General features: G+C 38.1%; 1 protein-coding gene across 2 annotated transcripts in view; it reads left to right on the forward strand.

Moving 5' to 3' along the window:
- FHIT (fragile histidine triad diadenosine triphosphatase) overlaps positions 1-24759 on the forward strand; it is a 592682-nt gene that overhangs the window by 57313 nt on the left and 510610 nt on the right. The window contains exon 1 of one of the 2 annotated variants that reach the window (XM_062585617.1): positions 17176-17220. The exons of the other annotated variant lie outside the window; for it this stretch is intronic. The gene's annotated coding sequence lies outside the window, so the exon portion shown is untranslated. Of the gene's footprint in view, positions 1-17175; positions 17221-24759 lie in introns of those variants that run through there. 2 annotated transcript variants of the gene reach the window in all.

Consider the following 24759-nt stretch of genomic DNA (forward strand, 5'->3'; position numbering starts at 1 on the left):
GCAGAACGAAGGTATTTAAGTGTATGGTACAGATGTTTAGCAAAAATAATTGCGTCAGCGGGTTTCTTAAAAGTATTCTGATCAGTAGCCTAGCTGAAAAAAAAAAAGCAGAATATGATACGAACTTTGGATATTAGCTATATGCAAAGTGTTCTGATCTGTTTAGTTTTGCCTGGCAACTGCTGTCTCTACAAGAAAATCTTGGGCAGGAAGATGCTTTCAGCTGACAGTTTATTAAAAGAAAACAAAACAACAAAGCACAAACAAGCAATAAGAACTCAGCTTCAGTATATGCGCAAAGTACAAGAAGTTTTCTGTGTGTTCGGTCATCTTTAAGTGTCCTGTTAGGGAGCTAGCCAGAGTTGGATTGGATTTGAGTCTAAGGTAATGGCAGAACTGATAATAGGGACTCTTGAGGAGCAATAATCCCGCTGCTCTGTTGGGCTGTCAAGAATTCTAGGAAGTACTGTGTTTTCCTGAGACTTAATGACTCCTAGAGACTTGTGGATCTGCATCTCATGTCTTCAGAAGACCGCTAGATTCAAATCCAAGCAGTCTTGAATAATGTAGGAAAAGAATTGAGATGTAGGTGGCCAGTCCCCTGTGACAGCAGCATAGTATCACACACATGCTCAGCCATTAGCTCCTGCTGTTTTGTTTAAAATGAAGTTTCCTCACCTATGCTTCATTTTAAAAGCAAAATATGTATGTGCTTTGCTTGTGGGCAACTGTGGAATCATTGGAGTTTATTTTTTGATGTAAGCTATTAAAATTAGATAACAGATGTAAAGTTTTTAATGCTGGATGAAGAGGTTTAAAATATTAAGGCTTCTGGCAACAGAGCAAGAAGCTGGCATATTTATGACAATGCAGCTTTATTTATGTTCATCTTGAGGTAGCTGTTTCTTAGGGAAATGTATGGTTTAGGCTGTGATTGCTCCCTGGAGTATAAGTCAGCATGGAAGGCAGCAAGACTTCTAGGTAATAACAGAAGTACTTGGGAAAGAGCCTGAATAATTATTGAAGAATTAAAAAATGTGACAGTTGGTCATATGGGACCAGATAATTAAATTGTTGTAATAATTTCAGGAATTGTGTAATGACCGAATCACTAGGAAACATTCATGTAGCTGACCTAGTTCAAAATTGTAAATGCTATAGATATCACTGAAAAAGTGCATGTTAATTTTTCTTTGTGGGAATGAAAATGCCAGAAATCTGTTGCAGTGATGTGCAGATCCCCTTCCTACCCATGCTGTTATACAATGAACAGTTAAACAACTTGTGATGGACATGCAGCTTTGCTGTGCTTTTTTTTTTTTTTTTTTTTTTTGCCATTCAATTTAATGGACTCTTTTTATTTCACTACAGGGGCAAAGTAAAAGCTTCACAGGCTCTGATAACCCAGGCTTAGTTGGAACTTCCAATGGTCAAATGTGCATGCATGCTGCTATATGGCATGTTCTTTTAACATTTATATACCTGATGTAGCACTGGTATTTATGCTCTAATCACAGTTGTTCCCTTCTAGGGGCTTGAGTTAAATCTTATTTCTCAACCATGTTTGTGCCAGACTTTGCCCAAACTGTTGACCTCAGCAGCTGCTTCAGCACTGTGCAAAAGCCTGTTGGAAGGTTAGCGGGAACATGGGATGGAGAGTCGGGTTTCTGCCCTGGTCTGTCTTTGGGCCTCTGCCTTGAGCAGTCTCTTGAAAGGCCTGGGCACTGACTCCTCAGGAAGTTCTTCTGAATAATGCGAACTTAATTATTGCTTATACAACATGGATAGGGTTTCTATTTTGTTCTCTGCCCATCTCTTGTCCATAAGAATGTTGGATAAATTCGAATGACTGGTGTGATATAAGAAGCCTTTGGTCTGGACAGATCATCTCCTACATGTCTAGCTCTAGATTTTCTTTGTTTTTTGTCTATCTTGAACTCATAGGTCTTGAAGTCTTCCTTGAGAAGTCTTACCATTAAAACTCTTAATACCCTGAATAGGGACTTGACTAACTTCTAAAAATAAATCTAGGCAGTTGCAGTGAAATACGTGTGTGGTTTTTTTTTTTTTTTTTTTTTTTTTTTTTTTACTCTGTCGTCTTTGGTTTTTGTTTCTAACTGGGGTGTCATAAAGTAGCAGTGATTTTTGTTCTATGTTTAGGTCTAATTTAGAATTCAATGTAACTGCTGTATTTGACTTTTCCAGTAGAAGCTTGACTCTAATTTGATGTTTAGATACAGGTTGAATTTTCTGTCTTTGCATGTTAATGAGCAAGCTTTCTGGAAAGGTATCAGGTTTTCACAGCAATAAATTTTAATGACTTCTGTTTGTACAGCATTAGAAAACATCTGGTGTTATCAAAATTCATAGACAAAATGAACTTGGAGCGAAGATTGTCCTTTTCTGCTCATAGTGACCTCAATTTATTGTACCTAGATTTGTGTGTATATGATGACATTAAGACTTTTACATTATTAGGTTGTGCTATAACAGGAAACTTGAGGATCTGCTTTTGTTTACACACAGATTTGGTAATGTATTTTTGGGGGGGGGGTTTGTTTTGTTGCAAATAAACATCTCCAAGTGAGAGTAGGAAAGTGAAGCTTACACAGTATCTTGTGGAGATCAATGTGGTGTAGCCTTTAAGTTGGATCTTGTCGAAGTTACTCGAGATGCGTAATACCTAATAACTGCATGAAACTTCTGGAAAGCACCTTACGTACAATCTTGCGAAGCTTGTTCCCTTTGCGTGTTTGTACTCATTATCTACCTGAAATGAGAAGAGCAGTTTTTCTTCTGGAGTTTAAAATTTAGTTCACACCTGTCCTGCAGACTTAGTAGCTCTAATGTATTCTCTCTCTAGGTGAGCTGTCACCTCTGATGGTCTGTTTTGTACCTCTACTTCATTTTTTGAATATATACTAATACTTAAAGTAGCTGTGAACATGGTATAATTTATATTTCCTGAGCAGACTATGCATGGTGTGCCTGAGCATCAGTCTGTAGTATATAACTGATTGTTTTTTTTCCCCTGTGAAGAATGAGAATTGTAGTGCAAGTTCAGATGAAAAGCAGAAAGACTGTAAATCTTCTCCCTCAAATCCACTTGAAATAAAAATGACTTTAAGGAATGGAAGTGACCCTTGGGGACAGAAGTAAAAGATCGCTTTGGAGCTGTGTACTTCTGTGTGATGGCACTTCTCTCAGTATTTCCATCAAACAGTGGTTATGGTTTTTCTTAGCAGCAGCATCTCCACTTCAGTATTACAGGGATTTCTCAAGCAAAATGATTTCCCAGGCACTGGATTTTGTTCTCTGCCAAACCCTCCAAAAGATCCCACAGGACTGTTTAAGAGAGCCAGCAAGTTCACTTGAAGAGGACTTTTTTCTCTATCTGTACTCTCAGTTGTGTCTTGGCCAAATTTTCTTTCTATCTGTATGGTTACAAGTACAATGCAGAGATAGCTGTGGATTGGTAGAGGATCTTGCATCAATTGCCAGGGCTAGGAATGTGAGTGACTGCCTAGGTGTCCGTGTCCTGGAAATAAAGAACGAAATGCAACAGGTAATACTGAAATAATATTCGATTTAAAAACAGTGAGTCTTAGTTTGAGTTGGACAGTTATTGCCCTAGTTTGCAGGCTCAAGTGTTATCTTATGCGTGGCAAGTTTATAGTTAATCAGCATTTTCAAATGTGAGATTTTGTTTGGCATTAAAATGATGCATTTGTGCTTATGAAACAGGATTTAGACTTTGATTATCAAAGAAATGTTATATGAGATGTTTAAATACTACCTCAACCATTATGTTAGACTGTAATTGGTGAAGTTGGCTACCTCTTGCTTTCAGTAATTTGATCAGTTAAATCATTTGATAGGTTCTTTTCTGTAAAGTGTCACAGAAGTCTTCAGTAGTTGTCGTAAATCAATGCAGTTTGCCTACTTCAGATATCTAACATAAAACAGCATTAGCTTAGAAGATTTTCAGAGGAATAATTTAAAATTTTGGCATTTACATAGAAACAGCTGTTGCACCATACCGTAAGAGCTGCATGGTGAATTGCATGATGGACGGAGTGCTTCTGGCTTCATGTGACGTGTCTTCTGTTGATGGAAATAAATGAAAGGAAGCTTGTAGTGCAGGGTTTTGAGGTTTTTCACAATGCTGATTTCAAAAATGATACTAGATAGCATGAAAAACTCATTAATAAAAAATGATTTTGGTATGATTTGCTTTACAAGATTTTGGACTTTCTTGGAGGAAAGTCCTGTTATAACTAGTAGCCAATCTAAGGAAAATGGCTTGTGAAACGACGTTAAGTGGATAGGACAGATACTCTAGGACTGTTACAGCCTTCAAATTTGTACACCCAAGTTTTTGGTGTTATGAAGGTTCACATGTATTTTGAGTGATGCCAGCATTTCAAGAAGAATGACCAATCCATCTTCATGTCAATTCTTCCTCCTTCTGGCAGCCTTCCTTTCCTCTACGTTTCCCCCTCGTTCCTCCCTGCCAATCTCAGAAGCTGATGCAACTGTTCAGTCCTTAAGTTCAAGCTTAGTGTGAAGAGCAGTCACGTTAAGTCACATCACATGTTTTCTAATGGATGCTTTTAGAGCTTGTTAAATGCTTCAGTAAGGTTGAATTACTTGTGTTTATCTGAAAGCAGCCTGCTGAGACAAAGCAAGAAAGTAGACGTTGGATCTGAATCTTATTCCAAAAGGGCTAATCATCCTTTCTGGTTTAATTGAAGAGGAACTATGTTTGTGCTCAGTTATCCTCTTGTCTCCATATTCCCTTAGATCGATATTTTAATAGCCTTTTGTGACCAGGTTAACTAACACCTCTTGGTAGCAACCTAAAGAGTAGCTGGTTTCAGATCTGATCAGCAGCTATACTGAAGCTTACTGAGAGATTTGTGTTCTGTTCAAAATAAGTGTCTGAACTGTTCTAGCAACAAGGACCAGAGTAAGGGAGAGATGCAGGTTTTTCCTGCCTGGCATCTTATGGCTCAACTTCCAGTATTATTTGGGAATACTCAGCCTTGCTGGTGTGCTGTCTGCTGCTCAGCATTTAGGTAATGCTCTGGCCTACAGGTGCTCAGGCAGGAGAAAATGATGAGGAAAGTCAGCTGGTTCTTTGTTCTGACTTGTTTCTAAGAAAATGCCTGTGATTCCTCCTTCATCCTTAGTGTGTGATAGCTTCCTTGTTTGCTATTTCCAGACCTGGCTCTCTGGGTCACAGTCTTGTTTCTACACTCTCAAGATTAAACTTGTAATTGCTTTTTGGCTTTCTTATGTGTTCTCCTGCTGACACCTGCACAAAGGGAGCAGGGAAAGCTAAACCAGTGAAGTGCCCCAGGCTTTGCAAAAGCATTTCTGCCTTGTAAAGTCTGGTTATTTTCTGTGAGTAAGTTATAGTACTGCCCTTCACAAATGCTCCATGGACCTGGTAAGGGGCTTCTGCTGTTTCAGCTATGTTAGTGTGTTAGGGAGCTTAAGTGCTTACGCTATTTAGCCAGAGAAAGGTTGTTTACTACATCAATATGAAGATAGTCAAGTAGAAGCCAGCAAGTTACTAGGTGGGCTCTCAAAGTTACTAATGTAACTTTGTGCTGTGCTTTTACAGAATGGAAGCCAAACAGCCAATCTTCAGGGGTGTGAACTTGCTCAGTACCATCCAGACAGTTGTTGGAGGAAATCATCCATACTTTTTAAAGATGTATGGGCAAACGGCCAATTTATTTGGAGGGAAATGAAAATGTTAGTTTCATAATTTATAAGATTTATGATGAGAATTATTTATATTTGCAGAGATGAAGTTCTAAAATTTTACTGTGGATGCAGCTCATGTTAAAAGCAATTCATTTGAGGAGTTCTTCAGCTTCCTTTAAGCACTGGCACTGACATACCTTGCCTGTAGTTACTGCTAAGTTAAGTTCTGTTTTGACAGCTGACCACCAAGTTGGTCTTTCAGGGAATGTTTTGTTCTTAGAGTGAATTTGACGTGGGGAAAACGCTTTATCTGAGAAGATTATCCCTTGTACACTTTTTCCTCACAAATATCTTTTAACAGGCTTCAAGATTTTTGGGAGGAGTGCATTTTTATTCTCTTGATTTTTTTTTTTCGAGTATCAAAGTTGTGAAGTGTTGAAAGCCTAGATCTTGCTTGATTAATGTAGCCTTTGAGATTCTCAGCTTCTTGGCAGTCTGTCCTTAAAGATTCTTTTTTTCTTCTCCAAGATACAGAGAGGTAAACAGGTATGTACTTTCTAGGAAAAAAATGCTTGAAAACAGCAATGGGAATGTACTTTATTCTTAAATTAAAAAAGAAAACTCTCCATTTTCTCCTTCTTTCTGTTCCTCTTTGCTCACACATTTTAATGGGCAGCTTTCTTGCTAATAGAGAAGATCTGCTTTAAATAAGCACACCTATGAAATAGGGTGGTGCTTATTTCAGTACAGTGTTGTCATAGGAAAAGTAGGTGAAGCATGAGGAAAAGATGTATTGATGCTGCAAAACTGAGGGAAAAGAGCAGATTTCTTAACTAAGAGATGTTCTAATTGTACAGATCTACTAGATCTGTGAAGACGATACAAGATTACTACAAAAACTCCTTAGTGCAGCAACAGTTGAGCCTCCATTTAGCTTTCTGAATTTTTACCTGTACATTTTCCTGTTTAACTTTAAAAGACGAACTAAACAACTGATTCAAAACATGCTCTTTTGGTTTAAATCAGAGGTAAGTGTCTACTTATCTGTATTAAAAATAACATTAACAGGATGAATAAATAGACAATATGTATATAGTTTCTTTTAAACTCTTTTAATCTCAGTTTGTGAAAGATGCCCTCAAGTTAGTTTTTGCTTTCTGCACATGATGGTAGGAATACTTGTATGCTTAGCATGAGATATACAAGCACATTTGCAAGATCAGTGAATAAATTGTACAAAATCTGTTCTACTTCATGAATATTCCATAATATTTAATCTATGAGCTTTAAGCATAAAAGCATGTAACTACATGTTAAATTTGTATGTAATGCAGATGAGGAAACAGGAGCTCTTTGGAATGTGCTTTTTTTAAGCCCCTGTAGTAAGCTGTTAAAAATAATTCTTTCCTGTTGTTGCAGGATTAATTCAGCTTGTTAGATACCATATATTACTGCTATGCTGAAATTAGAGCAGGTGTGACTTCTGTTGCACTGATAGTGATATGTCTAGTAAACGTGACTAACAATTTAATTGTATAGGGCACTGAATTTAATTAGGCAATAATTTATTTCTCGATAGTGTTTTCCTTTGTAGCTATGAAGATCACGTTTATATATCTGATCCATGTCCTGAGTTGTCTCCCAGTTCCTTGTTCCTGAAACATAAATTGTTCAAGCACTTCTCCTGAATAAGTAAATATGCTTTTATGCAGAAAGAAACTTGCTTCTATATGTCTGTGGTAGATGAAAGACTAGTAATGGAGTTTGAGCCTAGTTCTGAATTTAGGCCCACTTTGTGCAACCTGTTTCTGTATACAGGTTTGCAGAGAGCATGTGCTGCATGGATACCACAACTGAATTGAAGCCTTTCTGTTAGGGCACTTTTCAAAGCAGTAAGTACCATGTATCTATAAAGAAAACAAAAGTTTTGAATAAGCTTGACATTTGGATTAGGATCTCTGTTAGTTACAGAGAATCCAAACTAATTGCCTGGGGTTCCTGCCAGACTCTTTTGGGTCCATGCTAACTGATTCTGAATGGGATCTCATTCCTATCCAGTACTATCCACTTCACAGATGGACAGATGATACGTGCATTGGAGAAGCAGTGCAATCAGTTTGCTATAGAGATACCTTCTAGTGTCCATCTTCATGTGATGTGATAAGCTGCTAATACGAATTATGTGAAGTGATTTGTCTGTTAAGTACGTGTACCTTGCATGACTTATCCTTTGACATCAGACTTGTTGTTTTTTGCTTCTCTGCGTTGCCATACTTGCGTTTTTTGTAGCAATATACCATATTATTTTCAGACTGAGGTATCTTTGCAGGTTACCTCTTAATTGTGTTCTCCTCAACAGACTGAATCATGAGCTAGGGTGGCATCCTGTAGCGTTCTCCTTGGTGTTGCGCTAGCTGCTATGCAGACACTTGATAGCAAGAGATTCTCTAATGGTTCTCCTATGCTGCATGCAAGCCTCCTCTCCTGATAGAAGGAAGGGGGAACAGGGGCTTATAGTAGGTCCTTAAGATCATTCCAGTGCTTGTTTTTCAGAGTGTTGCCTGTTGTTGGGTAGGCAATGAGCTTGTTTCAAAGATGCTCCTGCCCACGCTACAGTCCCAGGAGAGGTTTTTTGAACTATTGTGGTCCTGCACAGCTCAGCAGCAGTGTGGGTAGGTTCCTTATTGTAGGGCTGAACTGAAAGGTAAGTTTAAAGGAAGCTGTCCATTCTCACGATACTCTTCCTGCTCTATGTAGAATGTAACTATCAGTGTATTGATCTTTCAAGTGGTTTAGTATTATCCTTTAAAAACCTTTGCCAGTCAGATATGCTTATGGTTAGGTTTGATTTGCCTTATTACTGTTGGTGTAGACAAAATGATGACCACTTCTGCTATTAGAATCAGCAACGCAGCTGCAGAGGAAACTGCAGCTCAGGTAGACATCAAAGAAATATTTCTCAGTTTGATGTTCAAGTTGTCATACCTCTCTTCCAAGGTCAAAATCTTCCTTTGTTCCTTTGAACGTTTATAAATTAGGCTATGTAGTAATGACACTTCCTGCTGAAGGTGGGGATTCCTAACTGCAGCTATCCCAGAAGTACTTGCCAGTGACACAGGTAAATGAGGAGGCTTTTCGCTTCTGTGAGAAGCTTAAAAAGCAATTTGTGCTTTCTGCCAATTGATGCTTAATAGGTTGAGATTTCAATACAATATTTGAGGAGTTATTTGTATTTTTTTGCCCAGTTTTCGTATTTCTTGCATTTTCTATCCTTAATGCACTACTGTTCTGAAGTATAAATTTTTACAAATGAATGACTTGCTCTTTTTTAGGAAGTATTACAAGAAAGAGGGAAGTAGGTTTGTTTAAAAATCAATGAGGTTTTGCAAGGAGGCACTTTGAGCCTTGATTTCAGCTGAACTCTAGAATTAAGAGGCTATTATCTATCATTGTCATAGCTACCAGTCTTAATAGCTTTTTTTCCCCTTTAGATATATATTCTTATAGCTATGGCCAGTCTGAGAGCATGGGCTGTTTTCTACCCTACAGAGACTGAAGTCTGTTTTGCTTAAAGGTATCCTCAGGTGATTTCATTTTCTCTCTGCAGAGCCTTATGAGGAAAAGAACCTCATAAATCTTCCTTTTTTTTGGGGGGGGGGGGGGGGGGGGGGAGAGGGAGTACAGTTTGTTCCTTCTGAGATTTATTTGGCTTCTGTTTAAATGTCACTTTGATATATTCTGGATTGCTTTTCTGAATTGTCAGCATACCCTTTTCTTCCTCACTATAGGGATGCTAACTCGGTATGAAAGAAGATAGTAAAAGCGAGATAGTTAAATGGTATTCTTTCACTGAAGGCTAATCTTTGCCTACTGTGCACCCAAAGGACTCATTTCTCAGTGACTTGCATGCTTATTATATTGATAAAAGTTACTTTCTCCATTTGTTATATCTAAGCTGTAGTGAACATTTTGGTTTGACTTTCAACTGTTGAGAAGATTCTGTAATAGACAACTGCTTCGGAGGGTGAAGGGGGAAAATTGAAGATGGTCTCTGGATGAATATGAAAAGCAATAGGCTTTAGAGTAGGTTAGTACGTTTTCTGCTACTGTCTCAAATTATCTCTGCCATTGGCTATTGATCAAGTTTTCTTACCAAGCAATTCTGAGAAATAAAAAGCTATTTTAAGACTTGGTAGGTGGAAATGAAATAATGAAATTGGTAACTATACACTTTGTAAACTGCATTTCACAGGCATTGCTGAAGACTAAGTTGTGGCTGATGGATAGGTTCTCTTTTAGCAGACAGTATGATAAACCCTCCTTTCTTGGTCCCATTCCAGTGCTGGATAATAAGAACGTAACTAATTCATCATCTCCCTACAGATTTTTAGGAATTTGTTATTAATGCTTGTATTCATGTAAATATAACTAAAGATGACAGATGTAGAAACTGTTGCATTCACATCCCAATGAAGCAATGAGGTGTGAAAAATGGCTAGGAATGGTTAAGTGTAGCCTTTTGCTAAACTTAATGACAGTGTCTAACTTTGATGAAAACATATTACTGTGAATGTCAGTGCACAGAGAATTGTTTAGACAGACTGTAATGATTGCTAAAGAAATATCAAAGCAATAAAATGCAGAACAACAGTTTTCTGTTGGATTTGTTATAATTCAAATGGTATCACTTATGTAGTATTTCACACGAGGACTCGCATTCAGTGTAACAGGTGACTGTAGAAGGAAGTCATGGTGGAAAAAGCTTTAGTATACTAACCTAGGGATACTGAAATATCTTGTATTTAAAGGAGAGAATAGTATGGTAGTATGAAGTAGAAGTACTTCTGAATTACATAAGCTGTTCTTTGTAGTGGATCAAGTCTAGTATGATGCTCTGGTCATCACTAATCAAAAGATCTGCTTCTGGACAGAACTCTTTGGACAGTAATTGTAACTAGTAGAAACACTTTATTAAAGGAAATGTCATCTTTCTTGTTGTTTCCTTCTTGCCTCTAAGCAAACTAAGGAATTACTGCTTTCTGTTGATCAATAAATAAAATGCTTATTGGTGTTTGCAATTTGTTCAGATTGTTTCCATATTCCTATTTAAGATCTTAGTACTGTTTATCTAATAAATTGCAATATTGTCAGTGGTATAATTATGTTTTGCCTTTTAAGAAGGAGAGGGTTTTATCCTTTTAAAATAATAGGTCACTATATACGTGAGTTAGTAGAATTCTGAGTTCCAGTAAAGATGGGTAAGTTGCAAACTGCAGACAGACTTTAATCTCATTCATCAAAACTGAACTTTCCTATCAAGTTTCAGCCGAAGATTAGCACGAGGGTGTCATGCGAGCCCAACTACTTAAGCCATGATGGAAGTAAGCGTTGGTGTAGTCATGTTTGCACACCCTCTAATCAATTTTTCCTTCAAGTGGTGAAGCAGGAAGGTTTTGCAGAACAATATGCCTAAGTGGACATATTGGAGATGAGACCACAGGCCTTGTTCTCTAGATGTGTTCAGTTATACTGGTGGGTTTGGAGTAAAATTTAGTCCTGTCTCCTTTCTTCCCCACACTTCCCCATTACTTGCTGCTTTAGCAAGTGTCACTTGTTCTGCTAATGATTATCATCCTGGGCTTTGTGCATCTCCCTTTGGTTGATAGAAGTGATGTTCTAACTTATAAGAAAGCAGAACTCTAATCAAATTCACTGCTATAGACTTAATGGATTTATTTTGCATATAGTTTATATCAGAAGCATGCAGTGTTTTTTACTGACTGTTTGTAAGTCTTGACAAATTGATCAACTTCAGGTTTTTGCTTCTAGTCTTTTTTTTCCTTAGCTTAATATTACACTACCTATCCTTTCTGAATGCAGCTTAGGTAATTGTTACAGCAGGTGAAAATACTACATTAACAATTTGCCTGTTCTACTTTAGAAAATTAAATGCTTACTTAAATAAGCAAAAGAAAACTTCAGGATAACAATTTTATAAATGTGTGTTTGTATTTGTGTGTGTATATATATGCACACCTACAGATTTATATATGCTATCTTAAGAACATACTATTTCGTGGTTTTTTTCTTTTAAAATGTTGCTTATCTTAATTTCAACGTTGTTCAGAGATAGATATGGGGAGAAGGAAGGAAAATTAATAAGAGTTCTGCTAAGCCAATCAAATTTTTAAGAGGTTGACAGTAACTCTGGACTCCTAGTTGTGAAATGGTGTTGGTGGGAGATGTGTGAAAGTAAGGTTTCAGCATGCTGCAGCTGAAATGGATCACAGCTGGTTGAGGTTGGAAGGGACCTCCCCCCCCCCCCCCCCCCCCCCACTGCTCAAGCAGGGTCACTTAGCAGGGTCACTTAGGGTGCAGTGGACATCACAAAGTCCAGGCAAGTTCTGAGTATCTCCAGAGAAAGACTCCACAATCTCTCCGGGCAACCTGTTCCACTGCTCTGGCACTCTCGCAGGAAAAGTTTTTCCTTACGTTCAGATGACTGATGAAGCTATAGAGGAGTTAACTTTGTTGTTTCTCTATTAATTAAGACTGCTACCTGGATCCTTTGGTTACCTGAGAACCCAACAAAGCAAAAAATTCAAGAAAATCTGCTTATGTAGGATTTGATCTAGGTGAGTGATTTCACAGTATTTAACTGTTAACAGTTCATACCTGAAATGTATCTGCACATCATAAAGATGAGATATCCTGGAAGTCTCTTATCTGCTGTCTGCTGTAGTTGTGAAATTGGATCAGTGTCTTGAAGGCACGGAGACTCGTGGCTTTTCCTGTTGTTGGGCACGATGCAGGCTATTTTGCTTAATCCTGCAGCAGGTGAAAGACACTGCACTGTAAGATGGCATGACAAACTGGAAACTAAATCAGTGCGTTAGTCATATCTCATCTGCTATAGTAGACGGTTGAATTCCTTTTTCCTATTTAAAAAGCATTACAGGAAGCAGTTATTCTTGTTTTCCCAGTAACTTATATAGATGGGCATCTGGAAAAGCAGTTGAGCACCTCTATGTGATTGTGTTTGCCTGATACTGCTAACTTAAATATTTCAGTCTCAGGCCTCCAAAAAATAGGTTCAGTCTAGGCCCTGCTGTGTTAGCATTTTGTGATTCTCACGCGCTTCCAGAGCTCTATTTACTCAAAGCTGCCAGTTGTGGAAAAGGTTATTATATAGCAGGGTTTTATTTGGAAGTGAGAAATTCATGGATGAAGTGATTAAGCTGTGGTCTCTAATAGAGGAATAGGGAGTATCAAGGCCACCAGTCCACTTCTACTCTCCTATTTAAAGGTAACAGTGACCTCTAATTCGTCTTTGTGGCTTGGGTAAGCACTAAGGGTTTTCTTGCTTTATAAGAGGGCGTCTGCCTCACTTGCAGTTTATTTTAAATGGGGCCAAATATAAAATAGATGAAGATTAATACCTAAATACGGGAATACAGGAGCTAATAGACTGAGTGCTCTGTTGGCCACCTTATTTTCTGAAGTGGACAATTAATGGAAGTAAGGGCTGAATGTTTGACTTACAACATGTTCTTTCAGCAATGGGTGTATGTTTGAATAAAAAGGAAGGATTTGTCTAGGAAGCTGTTACATGGTCAAAGTCAATTCAGCTGTGCAAGGCTGCAGCACAGCCTCCTGAATTCCATTTTTCTAATCCTTGCAAAGACCAGCAGAGACCTGTGCCTTTTGTGTGTCTGTTACTGAATTGTTAAAATGATCCACAAATGCAGAGATCTTGAATTCTGCATTTGAAGTTCAAATTTGGAGAAATAATTACTTCTATTTCTGTGTGACCATGAAATTACACGTATATTCTGTGCCCTTGGATTAGGTTATGCTGACCCCTAAGCTTGTGAGATCAGGTGTTTGCTGTTGTAAACTTTTAAGTTCAGGTGTGAAACAGTCCTGCTCAGTATTGAACAGAGCAACCAACTGTCTCAGTAATGGAGATGAAGAACATGAAACCTTCATCAGCATTGTTCTCTGCTTCCTCTGAATATTTCGATGCTGTCGTATGCACACGCATACATGCGTGCACAGGCATATAAGCAATATATTTCCACAATCACGGTCTTTATTGGCATCTTCCTCTGGCTGTCAACTGGTTCAACTGGTAACAGAAGGTTCATTGTAAATACCAAGCTAATTTTTTGCTCTGTTATTTTACAAAACATTCTTCATTCCCATATTTTATTTGTAATAAAGAAAACTGAAGTCTGGTTCCTGATGGTAAGGTCAGAAGTGATTACTATCACATAAAGGCAGAGTTTGAATACTGTTGAAGGGAGCTGAAAAAAGAGCTTGTGTAATGAGAGCAAAAATTATGCGTACAAGAGGGATAGGCATATCCCTGTGCCTCCTCAAGGAGGAGACTGGACTAGTTCTTAGAATGGACAAAAAGGTATTTTTAAGATAGATATAGTGGCAGGGGGGAGAGGTGTTGTAGAAAATGTGAGGGATAACTGGAAATGAGAAAAGGTAATGAATATGGAGGAAGTTCTAGGTTCAAGGCACATATTGGAAGCTATAGAAAAGATGCATTTGATGTAGAAGATGTAATAGATGGAGAAGTACAGGAATGAGAATATATTCCTTTTATTTCTGAGATGTAGCTTGCACTTGAATTGATTATGATTAGACCTTTAGTTTTTGGAAAACCACAACTTCCTTGAAATGAAAAATTCACAAGTAGCTTAAGTAATAGCACGGCTAGTAAGCTGCCAAAAATGTGCTGAGCTTAATTTTCCCACCAATTTCATTTTCTGTAATGGAATGAGAAGGATTGTCTTCGATTAAAAGCTGCTTGTCGTTCATTAAAGAATATATTGTTTTTCTTATTGTTGACAATCGTGAGCTGTGGCGCTTGCAACTTGTGCTTTTCCTGAGTATGGTTCATTGGCAGAGTTAAACGTTCTGATGTTTGGCAGGAGTAGGGATGGTCGCAGGCAGGCTAACTTGAAGGGTGACTTTTGCACAGCATACTGCAAATGTTTCATAATGAAAATGAGATGTTTTCTGGACAGAAACATTCGATTGTTCAATTGAACAGAAATACTTCAGTTTGGAAGCCTAATGCATTTGTTGTGTTAACATTTTGTGCTTTATGCAAGCTCCCTGCCTAAATTGTGATTACAGTTTTAGTTCAAAGATACTCTGTAATGGAGCCTGTTCAGCATAATAGTTGGAAGGCTAAAATGCAGCTCCCTGGCTGCAATTCAGAAAAACAAATCGAGTTTGTTTGGTTTAAACTATAGCAACCGGTGTTCGTAGTGAAGTATTGCACTTCAGTACCTGTAGGAACAGCCTGTAATAGGTAAGTCCTAAGTGAATTAAGGTTTTCTGCACACTAGATTGTCACATGCGGTCACAGAGTGTTTGAGAGGAATGTTATATGTTGGTTTTGTTCAATAATCATAGGCAAGCGATGGCGAGGACTGTTGAGGTGGTTTGTTGTTGTGGCCGGGTTTAGTCTGTGATCTGTATGTAGTTTCTGCTTAAGATACTGGAGTTGAGGATTGTATTTGTCATACTTAATCTGGGGCTTTTTGTTTGCTAGGAAGGCTTTAAGAATGGCTATCACTTAGACTATGACTCTTTCACGGCACTGTGTCCTGAAAATAAACCAAATGTAGCTAGTGTGCCCCCGGCACCTTAATCTTATACCTTTCTGTAGACCAAGCATTTTTTTTTTTCCTGTACTTCAGTAATGCTTGCAAATCTGATTTGGGTTTCTTGTCTCCCAAACAAAACTTACTGCTGTTATACTTGAAGACCTTTACGAGCGTGTTACCATGTGTCGCTTCCTTGCTCCCTACTCAGAGGTGCCACTGGGCCCGGAAGTCCCGTGAGGATTAAGCTCTTTCCTGCCTGTACATCAGGAGATGAAGATTTTTGTTATGTTAATTTGCAATAGTGTAACAGATGATAGGAGTGATTGTGCTACGGAGTTTGTGCACTGATCACTTCAGGAATGGTGGAAGAGAGCATAGCCACGTCTGCGCTAACGAAAAGAACTGCCAAAGGAGGAAGAAGGATAGGGTGATCAAAAGCAATTGGAGACTAGGGAGGATGAATGACCAGTGGAAATTCCAAACAAGAGGTTGGACCCAGGGGAAAATAGAGGTATGTAGGAAAATAGAGGTATGTACTGGAGAGACATTCTTGCTGTGGGTCAGGAGACACTGGTTTTGATTACTTAGCAGTTCTATGACTGGTAACAGAGCTTACTCTAGTACATTTTATAAACTAAAGCGAACTATTTTTAAAACAAAGATGTGGTGGTAATTCAGTTCTGCAGTGAAAACTGTTCGACAAGTCTTCTTTAATCATTTTCACACTTAGATAGAACCATCTAACAGTAATGTGCACCACTTTCTGCAGCACAAAACCAGCTAACTCAGTCAAGTATCTTTTGATACAGTATTCACTGCTTGTTATGAAATACCTGCAGCAATATGATGAAGTGCTGAGCGGTGTATCAATGAATTTACTTAAAGGGTTAGTGGTGGTATTGATGAATTTTTTTTTGTATGAAAATATATTTTTAGGTCTCACTCTAGGATTGTAATTTATCCATTTTATGTGATGTTTGACCTAAAGTTTTGCTGGTGCACAATACTGATGCTCAACACCTTGTCTATGCTTGTTTATTGCTTCATATTTTAGAGATGCTGCTGTCCCTTTATTCCGGTTCTCATTCTTTTAATTATGGCGAAGTCATAGCTTCATGAAATCATATTTAATGAACCAGTCTTCTCGCTGATTGCAGTACTATAATTGGATCTGGAAATTCTGTTGAAAGGTGTAGGGCTTTTAGGTGATTAATGTCTCAGTTGTTTTATAGCTTATTTGGCTTGAAATGTACGTTTGCTGAAAAAGTTGACTTGTCATGCTTTTGTAATGGAGATAAGACATGCAGTTTTCTGAAGAAAGCTTTGTTGAAAGCTGGAAAGCTTTATAGGAACAAGGGCTTTAATTTTCTTTAGTTGCTAAAGAATGGTTATTGTAGCTTGGGGAAAGGAACAAACAAGAATCTGTTATTTTGTTTTGATTACTTTTTTTTTTTTTTTTTTGCTATGCAGAAATTATTTCCTCAACTGGGAGAGACCTTGAGAAACCAAAATATTAGCATGATGTTAATGAGCACTTAGTTCATTGATGTTGGCATGGTTCCTGTTGTCTTTTGGAAAAACGAGGTGTAGGTCACATGGATGAATCCCTCTAGCCTCCGAAGAGGCAGACTTGACATGTGCTTGCTGTTTGGTTTCCTCAGTGGAGAACTTTGCAGCACTGCAAGAGCTGGGAAAGGAAGCTGAGTGGGCAGTGTGACCAAGTCAGCCATGAAGAGAAGAGAAATGAGAGTTGGGCTGGAGAGGGGGTGTCCGGCAGATGGTTTTTGAGTGTCTGATGTACAGAAGGGCATACAAAGGCAACAGTTACTTCCTACACTCTGGGATAGAGTTTCAACAACAGAGCTGTCTCATTACAGTAAGTCATGCATACTTGTAAAGCACATTCTATCTGTGGCATATATTGCAATCAAATGTGAAGGTCAGACCCCTCTACTGCTAGAAACTCCTTTAGATTGACAGGTACCTGTTCTCCACTCAAGTGTGTGGGGAATTGGAAGTCATGTGCTCCTCTGTTCTTGCAGTAAATAAAGAACAGTTCCTGCAGTGTGCCTTTGAAAGTATTTCATGCATCCAAACATAAACCTTCTGGTGTTAGAATAAGAGATGTTAATATCAGTTTAGTAGTAAGAAGAGAAAAGCACTGACCATCCTCTCTTGTTTGTGTTCTAAGTACAATTCTTACGATTTAATGTGAAAGTAAAGAAAAATGAACAAAGGGCAAGCAGCAGTGTGTATGAGTGTATTTAAAATTACTGTTCTGAATTAGTTTAACTTGTCTGTCTTCAACAGATATACAGTAGTTGCTTAACTTCTACTGTACTTAAAATCCTTGTGTTTCTCCAATGCCTTTTAAAAATCTCATTTACAGTAGCTTTGAAATGACATATTCTGCAATCTTCAACTTTTATTGGCACCAGTAAGACTCTAATGGCTGTTGGCTTCTGAAAGTATATTTGATTTTAACATTGCATATTCGTTAGAAGAACATTTATAGAGTGAAAAGAATACTCCTGACTCCTTCCTTCCCCATAATTAATAATTTCGTCATGTGCTTTCCTTGTGCCTCTTCAGTAACCATGACTCACCTTAATACCAGTGTTTGACATTAGAAGCCTCTCCAGAGAGGAAGAAAATCATTCAGAAATGAGCTGGATAAAGGTTATTAAACCAACAGTTAAGATTCTAGTCCTGCACATTTTCCTTTACCCCCCTAATTAAATGCCAGGAACAGCAATGTGGAATTTTCAGTATATACAAATGCTGAATACAGTTTTATCAGAGAGCGAGAGAGAGGGAGCCTTTCTCAGGGAGCTGAAATTTTATTCCCAGTCACATCCTCTTGCTTATACGTTTGGAATGCTGTTTAAAAGAGAAGAAGGGGGAAAGGGGAGGTGTCTTGGGCCCTCCATCTCCAAAAGCTACATTATAAAGTATATATGTGATTTTTTTTCCAGCTTTCTTGTATGAGTCAGTTTATTAGCTTAATTAGTAGTTTTATTGACTTCAGTGGTACTATTTGTTTAAGCAAAGGCAAACTGCATGAGTAAAGTTTGTATGGTTCGGTCGATACTGTGTATATACATCACTGCTTACAAACCTCTCGTTTGTTGTCTCCCGGAACGTTACAGGGCTAACCTGAATATCAATATGAATATGTGGAACAGCTTATTTGCTCTGAATTGAATTGTGTTAATAATAACCCCCTTCCCCCAAATTCTGTATTGCTTCAGACAGTTGATTTCTTCCTGTTTCTGAAGCTTCTACAGATCACGTAGATTTGGAAAAACTTAATTCTTAATCAATAGAATTTAGTGTGCTTAGTTGCGTTCTCTTTACAGGTAGGAGACACCAGTATCTGCAAAGCAGTGATAATTTGTGGTGTTACCATTCTGACTTTCAGTGCCTGACCCTGAGGAGGTCAGGTCCTTTAAATTAGTAAGATGGTGTTAAATCCCATGCTGTTATGCTCTTGTTGCTAGTCTTTGTTGCTGATTAACAGAATATTACATAGGTTTGCCATTAAAGTCTAATTTCTTCAATAAAAATTTAAGGCAAGCTACTTTTCCTAGTTCAAAATTATCTACATCTTTTCCTAATCCATTTTCTCAACCTTATGTGTCAAATTAATACTTCGTAAATGTAAAAGGTCTTTGGCTGCTTTTTTTTTCCAGTGAACTTTGCATAATAACTTATTAAGTGATTTTACTCTCTTGAGTGGTAAACAGGTAATTCAACTTAGCAGTATGCAGGTGCTATTTTTGATGTTTCGTGCCTACTGGAAGATTTCCAAATAATTACAGCATCTGTAAAAGCTTTAAAATCCCTAAAGCACTAACTGTGCTGGTAGTTGTCCAGGATAACTAATGTGTGTGTGCTTTTTTCTTTTTCTTTTTTTTTTCTTTCTCTTTTTTCGTGAGGAAACCAGGCTATCTTGTAACAACCGAGGATTGATCAGTTAAATGGAGGTCTCGCTATGCTGGTGTTATTTATCTACTTCATTCTGTGGTACTACAAAGAAAAGTTTTTCTTACTAAATCTTGGAAAGTGCTGACTGTTATACTGTAAGTAGAAACGTGTTTGACAATAAACGGTTTGCTTTCTATGAACCATTCTCAGTTTCCAAAAATATGCTTTTTTTTTTTAAGGAGATATTTTCTTTATCTCTGCTTTAGTGCTCTTAGCGACATTTTCTAATTAAAAAAAGTAGTAATCTGTTGTACGATTCTTCTCACAAATTTAAGCGTGGATACTGTAACTATGCTCTCTAAAAGAGCATGACAGGAGAATGCACTGTGGATCTGGGAGCAGGAATAAGTTACCATAAGTACATCAGGAAACTGTTTCTATGCATGAATTCCTGTGCAAATCCCACTAAGGAGTTAAAGGATAAAAATCATTGAGCCTATTGAAATCAATGGCGGTCACAGATAATATATAATTCAATCAAAAGTAGTCTTTCATGTAAAATTAGCCTTTTCCCAAAGGCTATTTGAGTGTTTTCTGCAGCCTTGTGCTGGCTCTGCTATGTTCTGCATTAACTTTTGTGGTGCATTAATTTTTAGGGTCCTCTATCTTCTATTCTTAGTTACCTCCTATATCTCATTTCCTGTGGAGAGGCTAATGCTGTCTTTCCTAACTTTGGCCCACCCTTGCTAATAGTATTCCTTTAATGTAACCAACTACCCAGCTGGGGAGCTAGCAGAAGAAATGGATGTTCATCATTTGGTGTAAACTCCATTGCAAGGCTGTGGAAATCTGTTTACCTTAATGCAGCACAAACCGAGGAAAAGACTGATTTGCACTTGGCTCCAAGTGCCTTCACTGATCACCTCTTAGCTTGAAGATTCTGCTAGAATTCGTCTTAAGGCTTCTTGATACTGCTGATCATGTGAGTAATGGTATTACCTTGCAGAATGTTGCAGGAGTAGACAGACTGACCTGCTCCTAGTACAGATTTCTGAGATTAAGGATGGTGATGATGTTTCCTCACTGAAATTATTGTATTTGAGATTCTATGGGATTCTTTTCCACTACAGCTAAATAGGCAATGCATTTTTTTGGCTTGGTGGTCAAAACATGAATAAAGATGCAAAGCTGGTAGATGTCAAATCGACTCTTTCTTCTCCCTTCCCCTATGTTCCCAAACAGAAATGCTAGAGAGAGAAAGATGTTAAGTTTGATCCAAAGCTGCAAAGCTTGTTCCAGTTTTGGGAGCTAGTATCTCTTGTAATCGTTATGTAGGCTGTGATTTATTTTTTCTGTAACTGTAGAATGTTTAGATAGTTTAAAAAAGAACACAAAGGGAAATGTCAACTGTGTAATGGTGTCTGAACTCCTGATGCTGGAATAGCAAATTTTTCACATGTATGTGCTCTCGCATGTGTTTCTATGCTATTGTCATTGCTTCTCCTGTCTGACTGTTTCATATCTTCAGAGAACATCAGTTAATTTGGGGACTCAGTGTTTTCAATATATGGACAATTTTATTCATCTAAGGGTCTGGACCACTGGTACTCTGATATGTAGTGAGATTAACAGAATGGATTTAATTAGGTGAGATGGAAGTATTCTTAATTGAGAGAGTGAGTGAGCAAGCAGCATTCTGATGGAGGCTGAAGCTATGCAGGTGTTATCAAGACACCTTTGCCCAAATGATTTGTCTTAAGCAGCCCAGTGAATCTGTTGTTGGTATATTGTGTGAGATTTGGTGACTGATGCTGTCATTGAAAGCTTGCAGCTGCTGTTCACTCTGTGATGCTGGTATTATCTATGACCTGGTGACAAGTTCATAAGTTACATTAGTAACTAGATTGGACTGCTCAAAACTATTTTTGTTGTGTGCTCTGCTCAAGGGGAGTGGAGGAGAGTTCCACAGCTGCCTACTTACACTTCAACTGCATTAGTAGGAACAGCAGGAGCATCTGGTTTTCAGGTTTCAGTATGGGCTTTCTGTTCACTTGATGCAGTTTTCAGTTGTAGTCTGTAACTTAATGGTTTGAGTCTGATTTTCATCTTGTATGTCTGTCATATGAAATTTGTTGGAAAGTACATGCTGCTTGATTTCCAGGCAAGGGCTGCCTCCTACAGAACTTGTTCCCTGTTGCAGCCCCAGAGAGCCAATATCTAGAAACCTTTTGGAGGGAATTGATTTGAATTTGTCCTTTCTTCAATCGTACTTAGTCATGGCTTTCCATAACTGATATTGTAACATCTGTTGTCATAACTGTTGTATTAACACTACATGCGGAAATACTTCTTTCCATTTCTGTGCATATCTGGGTTATTTTCTGAGTACGTTAACTTCACTGTAATAAGTCTTCTAAGGTAACCATCAGGTGTAAAATACTATGGGTACTTTCTTTCCTGTAATAGGTTAAGACATACAGAGGTGAATCAGTTATACGCTTGAGCAATAATTTATGAACTAGTACTGAAGCATGTTTATGAAAGAGATCCTGTCCTTTTATTGTCAAACACAGTGTTAATTATGCATTGGGTACTTGTCTCTACTACTAGTATGGCAGTAGTAATGTTAAATCAATAGACATTCTGGGCAAGATACAGAGTCAGATTTACGTAGTTAGTGTGCAGTTGCTTTGAGCTTTTCTGTGAAGGAAACCGGTGGGATTAATGAAGGTCTGCTCCGCTCATGTAGAGAACACTTTTCTTTTCTACAGTTTTTATTCCCTTAGAGCCTCCCCCCCCCTTTTTTTTTATTTGGAAGCTAGTGTGGCTGGAAAGGTGCCGAAGTGTTCTTTATGAAGCTATTTGCAACTGTCTTGCCATGAATTTGCCAGCAGGGGATGAATAGAGGCGCAGCTGGCAGTCTTCCTAGCCCCTCCAAGGCTACTCTTGCTATTTTATTTATGATAGTCTTATGCAACAGCGTTCTGTCTCACAATTCCTATTTTCCATCTTATAATGCAATAAACTGCAATTTCTTTACAAAGCTGCAATGTTCCATTATAAGCCAGCTATTGTGACTGTTACCTAAATCTATTTTGGCAAAAGTGGAAAGTTAGTTCAGTTCCTAAAACAAGTACATTCCTACCAACCTGTCTCATTTTGTCAGTGGGCATTTGAGAGAGACGTTTTACGTTTTGGGAAACTTCCTACAGCACTGATACGTATTTCAGTGGGGCTGAAGCAATGTAAGGTTAACTGGAGTAGAAATGTAGATGAAGTCCTACTTAAGCCAAGCAATAGGAATGTGAGGTCGGTATGGCAGCAATTGATTATAAGATCTTTCTTTAACAGTAATACTGGTGAAAACTAGCTGTAGTGCTGCGTGGTGTGTGTGGAGACCTTTTTTACTTAAAAACCTTCCTGTAATTTTTGGAGGAGGAACCTGATTTTTAATTTCTTGTAACAGGTTGATTAAGCATTGTTCATTCAGAGTTGTTAGCGTATTCTGAAGTTGTCTATTGCATTAAGTCCGTTCTATATATTGGCCTGATTTCCCAGAAGAGATCTGCAAATTAACATGTTCTTCATAGTCAGCTGATGCGCACACAAATAAGAATTACTGGTTGTTTTGAATCAGCTTTTAACATGTCTAACATCCCTGTACTGAAAATAGGGAGTATTGGAGGTTTAATTTTCTGTCTGGAAGGAATAAGGCTCTATTTCAGTTGGAGTAGTTGTTGGCAGTAAGAAAGGTATGTGCCCTGGTTTTTGTTGTTGGAATGTTAAGAAAAAACTTTCAAAAAGCTCATGACATTGTTACTTACAAATATTTTCTAATTGTAAAAAATAACCATTTATGACTGGAGAGAAAACTTGCTAAAATTGTGACTGTAGGTGTAGGTGATCGTTGCTTTCATTAGACTGACAGGAATTGAAGAGATCAATTTTTTATTCTTTTTGAGTATCACTTGCTGAATATTATCTTTTGTGACAATTATATTACTACTGCTTTAGACTTTAGCTTTAGACTTGCTACAATAGATAACTTCAGAATATGCTAACAGTTCTGGTGCTTAATCAATCTGTTACAAGCAATTAATCTGTTGTGCTCTTTCAGTTCTTTGACACTGCTTTACATATGCCACTTCTTTTTATTGTAAGAAATTCTGTAGAAATAACCAAGAGTCCTATTTCTCATCCTGGGTAAGAAGTTGGTAAATTAAAAGGAATGTGATCCGTACAAATAGGAATATGAACTATGAAATCAAAGGAGTTGCCTTAGTATACTATTTTTCATGTCAACGTCTTGTCTGTATTAGGGGATCTGACTGCCTAAGGACGGTGTGTGCTCGGAGGCGGTGTTTGAGGGAGGGGTGCATCCAGGGCGGATGCACAGCCCTCTGCTGTGTTCTGCGGGAGGGAGCCAGGCCCGGAGAGGTGCTGGGCAGACGGGTCTTGCTGAGGCCGGTGGGAACCGCAGCTGTTTTTCAAGTGCAGCGGTTCAGATGGTGAGGTGGAAATGTTCCTGAGAGCTTCCTGGTTTGAGTTCTTCGAACGGCAGACCGGACAAAAACGCAGTCCCCAAATTTTTACTTTGAGTGTATTGTAGCACTAGGGTTTCAATGAGAGGGCCACGTGTTAGAAAGATTTGTGGACTACTATGGCTGGTTGCAAATTATACATAAACTTTATATTTATATTGTAGGGGTTGCCAAAAAGTACCGAGTATAGTGTTCTGAATTTTGCAAATGTCTTAACTAACACATTCTCAAGAAGTCAAGCTCCAAGAGGCTGCTAGGTGTAAATACGTAAGCTTTGAATTTTTTTTTTTTTTGCTTACCTTCTGATTTCTGAGCACTAAGCTTGCTCAGTTGCCAGTGGAAGCAAGGGGATGAAAAGAAGGCTTTTTTAAGAATGGGAGATCTTGCTAAAACATTTTGCAGATTCAGTGTTTGAGAAGTATCCGCTATTGCAACCTGCCATGCTGTTGTGAGTGCAGTGCACATCTTGCCATGTTGTGTAGTGCTTCTGAAGTCTTTTTAAGGATGCTGCTAAAAATAGACTATACTGGTTTTGCCTTCACATTTGCCTTTATCACTCAAGTAAGAGTCCCTCTAAAGTATCTGTTGGTATGCTGCTTCAGAGTTAAATGATGACTTTCATCCTGCATGAGCTGTCAGTAGGTCAGAGATGCCTGGTATCTTGGATGGAGTTATGAAATTTCTGGAGTTTACTACCCTATTAAAATTCATTTGAAATGTCAAAGTTCCTAATTTGTACAAGGAAACTTAATTTAGGAGCATCTTCTATGTAAGGCATACTTCTCTCCTTAAGGCTGAAGTAACAGATGAAAATATAAGCCTTTGCACAATATTATTTATTATTTCTGTGTTTGAATTTAGCTAGTTTGCAGAGGTAGGTATTAGAAAACCAACTTTGTAGTCTTATGTCTTTGTTTTTATGCCAGAATTTTTGACAGGAAGTATAT

Source organism: Rhea pennata, chromosome 12 (genome assembly GCF_028389875.1).
Source record: "Rhea pennata isolate bPtePen1 chromosome 12, bPtePen1.pri, whole genome shotgun sequence".
In the NCBI taxonomy this organism is placed as follows: Eukaryota; Metazoa; Chordata; class Aves; order Rheiformes; family Rheidae; genus Rhea; species Rhea pennata.